This window comes from Myxocyprinus asiaticus, chromosome 32, assembly GCF_019703515.2.
Source record: "Myxocyprinus asiaticus isolate MX2 ecotype Aquarium Trade chromosome 32, UBuf_Myxa_2, whole genome shotgun sequence".
NCBI lineage: Eukaryota > Metazoa > Chordata > Actinopteri > Cypriniformes > Catostomidae > Myxocyprinus > Myxocyprinus asiaticus.
The window spans coordinates 3353846-3362736 of record NC_059375.1 but is presented as its reverse complement, the minus strand read 5'-3'; positions in this window follow the sequence as shown (position 1 = coordinate 3362736).

Below are 8891 nucleotides of genomic sequence, written 5' to 3'. Positions count from 1 at the left end.
AACTTATCATCATTATACCCTTGAGTTATCACCATTATACCCTTGAGAAAATCTCTCAATCATAGTCAGGTTTCTCTGGGAGGGTTGTTGCTGTTATAAGTGTACTGTACTTGTATAAGTGTACTTGTCGCCATGATTTGGGACAGCAGCAAATAAAGTTATACTAAACTGTAATTCAGGTATTACAAGGTGATCATTTCTTTTAGAAGAACTAGGGGATGTCTTCTCCAAAGTTTCATTAGCCGCTTTTCCACTATCGGGCCAGGGCTATCAACTGGCCAGCCGGGACCAGTAGCCTCATACCTCGAGCCACTAGACCAAAATCGATCTGCGTTCCCACCATCTTGCCAATAGCCCCGCAGAATTGCCTTAAAACCTGTCCTTAATATGCTGCCCTGGTGCCAATATCACACATCTCACCCATTTCACTAGCGAAAGGGAAGCTCAAGCTGAGGTATAATGTTATCTAGTTATCTAGAATATTGAGTTTATATTGAATATAAACATTAGCTTGCTAGCAAGATAAATTGGTGAAAACAACTCACTGACTGTAATTGCCATGGTGTCCAGAGTGGTCTATCCACTAACAGCGGCACAATGTCCATGGAAAGTAATTTATTTGGGTACCTCTTTGTCCATTGTGCGTTTTAACGGATTTGTGCTGTTCCCACATTTTTTTATTTATTTTTTTCCTGAACCTGTACCGTTGTGTGCTGGATACATATCCTGACAAGTTCGGGGAAACTCCACCTTTGACATTGAATCTGCCTCAATCCCCGGTTGGCCTTTTTTGGCCCAAGGGCAATTGGCGGGCCAAAGGCCATTGTCGTTGGCCCCGAGAAAGCCCTGAGGAGGCAAGATGAAGCCCCGGAAGTGACAGTGGGAATGCAACTGGCCCTGGCATGCACTGCACTAGCACTCCCTCTTTTGGCCTGATAGTGGAAATGCGGCAGTTAGGGGGGAGCAGGATTAGTATGCTTACCAGCATTTCTTATGAAAATCTGTCAAAATGGTTCCTATGGACTTCCAGCATTCAAATGCTTAACTAACAGAATGTCACGGTTGTAGTAGCAGAGGCAGGACCCAAACACAGTGTAAAAAACAAAGGGGAATTGATTTAGCCAAAAATAGCAAAAACAAACAAAGTACTCTGTAGGGGAAAACACAGTCCAATGCTGGAAGCCCACTGAAGCTAGGCTGGGGGCAGATGAACTGTATCCAGGACTGACCAGAACCGACAGGAAAGACTAGGCACAGGAACTAGGAACAAGAATGTCATAAAACATGAAACAAGACAAATTGGCACTGGACAGCACACACGAGAAGACTAAAATAGGGAGAGAAATCAAATTAACTAATAATGGGCAAACAATGAGGTGGGGTATGATGTGAGACTGAGAGACACGTGGTGGTACAGAAACAAAACAAAACTGCATGCTCTCACAAGACACAGACACCTGAATGGCACAAGCGCATATCACCAGGACAATAAGGCAACATGTGCCCATGCCAACCAACAGACAAGACGAGAGAATGCACGGCAACGCCAACAAAGCAATTCCCTGCATTCTCACACTAGACAAAGCCTGAGCGTACATTGCGAGGCAAATACCACACAATGCACGCAACCGGCGACAAATAGTTCGGCCACAAATAAAGCCGACATCTCAGACCGAAGTGACCAAACCTCAGCACAGCATGAAGACTGATCGCAACCCAGAAGTGTGTCCGTGGTCGCAAGAGACAGACATAAATGATTGACGTGAGTGCATGCTGCTAAGATGACCCAAGTGCAATGCACTCATGCCAATAAAAGACAGAACATGGAGCATGAGTGTCTGGATCCTGACACCAACCGAAACCAAACCAGACAGGGATGTCAGGATCCAGACACCATGCTCCGGCATGAAACACAAGACCGACTGAAGAGCGCACAGTGGGAATCCACACCCGAAGTTGTGTGCTCACACAAAGACAGAAAACAAAACACAAGACAGACATAGAACAATGATGTCACGATCCTGTCACACAAAAACCCAGACTGACAGTATCGTGACATGGGATGACATTTTTATGGTTGGTACTTTGTGAAAGTGTTACACATTATTCACGGACTCAGGACTTAAAACATTAACCCTCCTGGGATGTTTAATAAAAGGTCAACACCTTGGCTGTTTGCGGTCATTTTTGACCAGAAACTGTACAGGTATAACTTTTTTAAAGGAATGATAAAATTTCGTCTAACCTGAAGGAATAACAATAAAATGATGCACTTCTTTTTTAAATGTATGCTATTTAGATCTTATTTTCCAGTAAATTTCTCAATTACACCATTCATTTAAAAACATCAAAATTCAATAACTCAATAGTAATTAGTTTAAGTTTCTAGTGCGTACATGAGTGAAGCCATTCCGGACAGCGCATTACATCTGCCGGGCTTTCAGCTGTTCAGAGCGGATCGCATCACGGAGTTAATGGGGAAAACAAGAGGTGGTGGAACATGCTTTTACATCAATGAAAGATGGTGTACAGATGTAACAACATTAAAGAGGATGTGCTGTCCTAATTTGGAAGCGCTCTTTATTAATTGTAAGCCGTTCTACTCGCCAAAGGAGTTTTCCTTGTTTATTCTGGTGAGTGTGTATATTGCGCCAAACGCGTGTGTGAACACAGCACTGCAACAGCTGGCTGATCAAATCACAGACACAGAACAACAATACCCAGACTCAGTTAATATTATTCTTGGGGATTTTAACAAAGAAAATCTCACACGTGTATTGCCCAAATACAAACAGCACATTACATGCCCCACCAGAGACAGGAACATACAGGATCACTGTTATACAACAATAAAGTATGCATATCGCTCTGTCCCTAGAGCAGATTTGGGACCCTCTGATCACTGTCTGGTTCATCTTCTTCCAACCTACAGGCCAAAATTAAAATCAACCAACCCAGTAGTAAGGACTGTAAAGAGATGGACCAATGAAGCAGAGCGGGAACTACAAACCTGCTTCGATTGCATGGATTGGAGTGTTTTTGAGGCTGCAGCCACAGACCTGGATGAGCTCACAGACACTGTTACATCATATATCAGTTTCTGTGAGGATATGTGCATTCCTACTAGGACTTATTTAATGTTCAACAATGACAAACCGTGGTTTACAGCAGAGTTCAGGCAGCTTCGTCAGGCCAAAGAGGATGCTTACAGGGGTGGGGATAAAGTCTTGTACAATCAGGCCAGGAACACACTAAACAAGGAAATCAGAGTGGCTAAAAGAAGATACTCTGAGAAGCTGAAAAACAAGTTTTCAGCTAATGACCCTGCATCAGTGTGGAGTGGCATGAAACAACTCACAAATTACAGGACTCCTACCCCCAACCCTGTGGTGGACCAACAACTTGCTGACGACCTGAATGTGTTCTACTGCAGATTTGAAAGGCCCAATCTCACTCCCCACACCCACTCTGACCTTCACTTCACACAAACACCAACACCTCCTGCAACCCCCCCTCCTCCCCCCTCCTGCTACTCAGCCTGCACTTAAGATCTATGAAGATGATGTGAGCTGGGTCTTTCGGAAACAAAAGATGAGGAAAGCTTCAGGCCCAGATGGCTCACCAGCGTGTCTTCAATCCTGTGCTAACCAGCTGGCCCCCATCTTCACACAGATCTTCAATAGATCACTGGAGCAGTATGAAGTCCCATGCTGCTTCAAACGCTCAATCATTATTCCTGTCCCAAAGAAACCAAAAATCACAGGAATAATGACTACAGACCTGTTGCCCTGACGTCTGTGGTCATGAAATCATTTGAGAGACTGGTGTTGGCCCACCTGAAGAACATCACTGGACCCTTTCTAGATCCCCTTCAATTTGCTTATCGAGCAAACAGGTCTGTGGATGATACAGTCAACATTGGATTGCATCATATCCTGCAACATCTGGACAGACCAGGGACATATGCAAGGATCCTTTTTGTGGACTTCAGTTCAGCTTTCAACACCATCATCCCAGCTATACTCCAGAATAAATTACACCAACTCTCTGTTCCCATGTCTATCTGTCAGTATATTACCAGCTTTCTGACGGACAGGCAGCAGCTTGTGAGACAGGGGAAACTCACTTCCAGCACCTGTACAATCAGCACTCGTGCCCCCCAGGGATGTGTGCTCTCCCCACTACTCTTCTCCCTCTACACCAATGACTGCATCGCCAAGGACCCCTCTGTCAAGTTCCTGAAGTTTGCAGATGACACCACTGTCATTGGCCTCATCTGAGATGATGATGATGTGTATGTTTGTATGTATGTATGTGTGTCTCTGTGTGTGTATGTATGTATGTGTATAATTATTTTGTATTTTTTATTATTATCTATGTCTTGCTGCTGTTTTTGTATTGTTTTTGTATTGTTGTATACTGGAAGCTTCTGTCAACCAGACAAATTCCTTGTATGTGTAAGCATACTTGGCAATAAAGCTGATTCTTATTCTGATTCTTCTGCATTGTGGGTGGATAATGATCTCAATGGATGAAATCAAGGACGTTGATTTGGCTTTTACATTTGGGTTGTTCTGTGTTATAGTGTGTGTGTGTGTGTGTGTGTGTGTGTGTGTGTGTGTGTGTGTGTGTGTGTGTGTGTGTGAATGTTTTGCATTCTGGATGTTTTATAGTCCCATTTCTTTATTTCTGTGTGTGTGTGTGTGTGTGTGTGTGTGTACTGTTTTGTGGTTGATTTATAGATCGTATTTGATTTTTTTTTTTTTTTAATTGCTCTGTGTCAGGGTCTCTCCCATTCTTTTCCTATGGTCTGTCAATTTTGATTATGAACAGCAAAGTTTGTATTGAAGGAACTGGATGTCTGTGGTCTGATTGAAGGATGCTTAACTCAGAACAACCTATTGGATGCTTTTGGACCTATTGAATTCTGGAGCCACTTCGAGGGGGCTGCCCTTGACACCTGACTACTTGATGAATAGCTTGATCCCACTCAGTTTACCTCTCATTGAATAATTCTTGTGGAGTATGGCAGTACTCGAAGAATGGGTAGTGGTATTGTGCATTGAGCATTGTGATTTTGTGTCCATAGAGTTACTGCAACATCAAAGTGTCCCGTTGCATCTGCATAGACCAAAGAGCCTCCTGGTGTTCATCCACCAAATCTGTGGGTACACAACATTTGGGATTGTAGAGCCGAGGAGGGCAGGGCCGGGCTGGAATGAGACACACCCGGTCCCCAATCAGCCTGATGGGGCGCGCGAGGGATAAAGGCGGCCGGGGACGACAGTTCGAGAGAGAGAGAATGACAGACAGCTGTACTGTGTGTTTATAGTTGTGTGTTTTGTTTAAGTTGTTTATTAAATTATTATTTAAGTTGTCAAGCCGGTTCTCGCCTCCTCCTTTCCACCGAACCCCCTTACAGGGATCTTCCAAGACATCTAAATTAAAATCAACAGGTAGTAGGTAGATTTTTGGGACACTTTATCTATGGCCATGATCCCTGATTGTTTGGATTCTAAAAGACATTAATGTTTTAATCTTGAGTTGAACTGACTTGGACCCTACACAGCATTCAAGCTTTACACCATTGGCCATTAATACATCTCCTTATATTCGACCAGTATCTTAACCCTAACCCTAAATTGGATGAACGTCATGAAGAACCCATGGTAAAGTCTTTTTGGAGTTGGGAAAGAACAATTGCAAGGAATTTTAAAGTACATCTTGAATAAGAAGCAGTATCCAGCAAAATGTCCTTATAATGTTTGAAGAACAGTTTGATCCTGTCCCATCAAAACATATTGTGCCAAAAGATAAGTTTTGCACTGAATGCAGTTATAACAGCCACTAAGTGACCCCATCCTGATCACAGTAAAAGTTAAGAAAGTGTTGCAATTATTTAAACAATATATTTGCAATGTAACAGCATGTTGGTATATTCCCTTCTGTGTGAATCATTTTATTTCATTTAGGAATAAGCACATACTACACAAAATGTCTGAGCTGTAAAATGGAGTACCATTACTGGGATCAGGGAATCTACAACTTTTACTTAAGGGCATCACAACAAGTATTGTTCCTGTACTGTTTAATTAGCCTTTATTCTATCCTTATAACACTGCTCTGTTAAATGCTTGAATCTGATTGGCTGACAGATGTTCCAAGGTGTTGATTAGTTTATATATGTTAGGCTGTATGTACAAGATGCTGAATCAGTGGGGCAAGAAATTATTTCAGCACACACGCATTTTAGGGACCTAAAAATATCTTGAGAGAAACACATCACTACAGCCTGTTGAATGATTGATAATTAAGGCACACCCTGCTTCGTGTCATGGACTTTATACCACCTGTGGCTATGCATTATTTTTAATAATTCAACGGGAAATAGTCAATTGTTTCTTATTTGATGATAAATACCTGCAACAAAGTATAACATTGTTTACATTTACCAACAGACTCATAACCCTGCAGCAGACAGGGTTTTTAAAGCAATAGTACATGCATATGGTGTAAAGCTACCTCCACACAACTAGCTGTTTCATGGCTATCTGAATTTTGAAGCATTGACACAACATGATTACAAATACTCATGCATCAGTTGCACTGTTCATCCCCCTGTGGTTATTATGGACCTTCAGCATGCCAGGTAAGAAAACAAAATGGCAGAAAATGAATGAACATTACATTTATATAGCGCTTTTCTGACACTACACTCAAAGCGCTTTACACAGTGAACAGGGGACTCTCCTCAACCACCACCAGCACAAAAGACATTCTGAAAATATTTGTCCTTAAGGTGAAGGACAAATAATGTTGATTTCCTTTTACAGTGAGTGAGGTACCAAATACAACTGAGGATACTGGGTAAGTTAATGTCAAAGACTTCTGGGAGTCTGTGACCTTGCATATTATTTCTTATGGGTTATATGTTATCAATGATAAGACATGGCTTTCCTTTGTCATTAAAGTAAATTGGACCATGGCACTATTGAATGCTCGATTCTGATTATTTGACAGACGTTCTAAGATTGATTCATTTTCATTATGCAGTTAGTTCCAGTCCTTAAATTTCATTTGCCAAGTAGTGTTTCAAGATTGCTGATATATATATATATATATATGTCGTACTTAATATCCAAAACTTCGATATTTAGTAGGACGCTTCACTATTTGTATCACTGCACTTGTGTTTGTGGCTTTTCAAATAGTCATGGGGATTATGATTTCTTCCCAGTGACTTGAGTCTTTTGAGTAAGTTTACCTAAAAGATCGATTAAGACTTGTTAACTGATTGTTCATTGAATGAGTCATTAAATCACAGACTCATCAATCATTGACAAAGATTCATTTAAAAGCACCCATTCACTGACAAACAAACCAGCGTATGATTTAATTCAGTGCTATTAATTATATAAAATAACGTGTTAAAGAAAAATACATAATTAATCATATCCCTGGACCGTAATAAGGAATATTCCTTCCACATGAGCAGTTCAAGCTTGGAGTACCACCTGATTTCTCCAGGGGGCAGTAAGCGAAACACGCTGTATAGGCAACATACAGCTCATACAGACAGAGAACAAACCACACTTACGGAGAGCAGACAACACAAGATGAGAACATGTTCTGGAGTACAAATACAGCTTGATGAAGTGCAAATCTGAAGGCAGAGATCTCAAGATGTGTTTTTCTAAGTTTCAAACTTCAGTTAACTTGACACAGCGACCTAAAAAGGTATGTTTATGACGCAACGCAACCGAGACGCTCCAAAAGTGCATGTCTGACGCAGATGTATATTGACAAGCATTATAATAAATCTGTTTCGTACAAATTGACGAATTCAGTAGCAAATTAGATTCTAAAAAGATGGCTGCTTCAGTGTGGAGCTCTCTAACGTTTTTGTTACTTTTGTTTGCTTGTCATGTTTTTTTGTCACTCTTTCCCAATCAGTTTCACCTGGGATGAACTGCTGAATATTCGGCAGAGCATACCTGATAATTTTGTGCCGGTGTTTGATTATTCTGACATTTTATTAGACATCTTAGTTGGAGGTGCAGCGGTGCTCTACAAGTGATCCAAAAGACGCACGTGAGGGAAGCGAGCCAGCGTGCTTGTGAGGCTTTGTCAACACAGTTTTAGGACTCTGCTGCCGAGTATTCGTCTGGCGAATGTCCGCTCCCTCACCAACAAAATGGACTAACTGCTTCTGCTCACTCAAACAAATAAGGACTTTTCTAACTCCACTGCTCTGTGTTTCACAGAAACTTGGCTGAATGAAGCCATACCAGACAGCGTGTTAAATCAGAAACTAAAATCAGCTAAGCCTGTAGTAAGGACTTTTAATAGATTGGCCAATGAAGCAGAGCTGGAACTACAAGCCTGCTTTGACTGCACTGATTTGAGTGTTTTTGTGTCTGCAGCCACAGACCTGGCAGCTCACAGATACTGTGACATCATATTTCAGTTTCTGTGAGGATATGTGCATCCCTACTAGGACATTTTAACATTCAATAACGATAAACCATGGTTTACAAGAAAACTCGTCATGCCAAAGAGGATGCTTATAGAAGTGGGGATAAAATATTGTACAACCAGGCCAGGAACACACTTACTAAGGAAATCAGTGGCTAAAAGAAGCTACTCTGAAAAGCTGAAAAAACAGTTTTCAGCCAATGATCCTGAATCTGTGTGGAAAGGCCTAAAAAAGCATCACCAAGTACAAGACACCTCTCTATCGCTCTTTAGAGAGTCAACTAATGGCTGATGAACTGAATGTGTTTAACTGCAAGTTTGAAAAGCCCAGTCTCACACCCGCTCTAATCTTCACTTCACTTCATGCACACACCAGCACCTCCTGGAACCCCCCTCCTCCCCCCTCCAGCTACTCA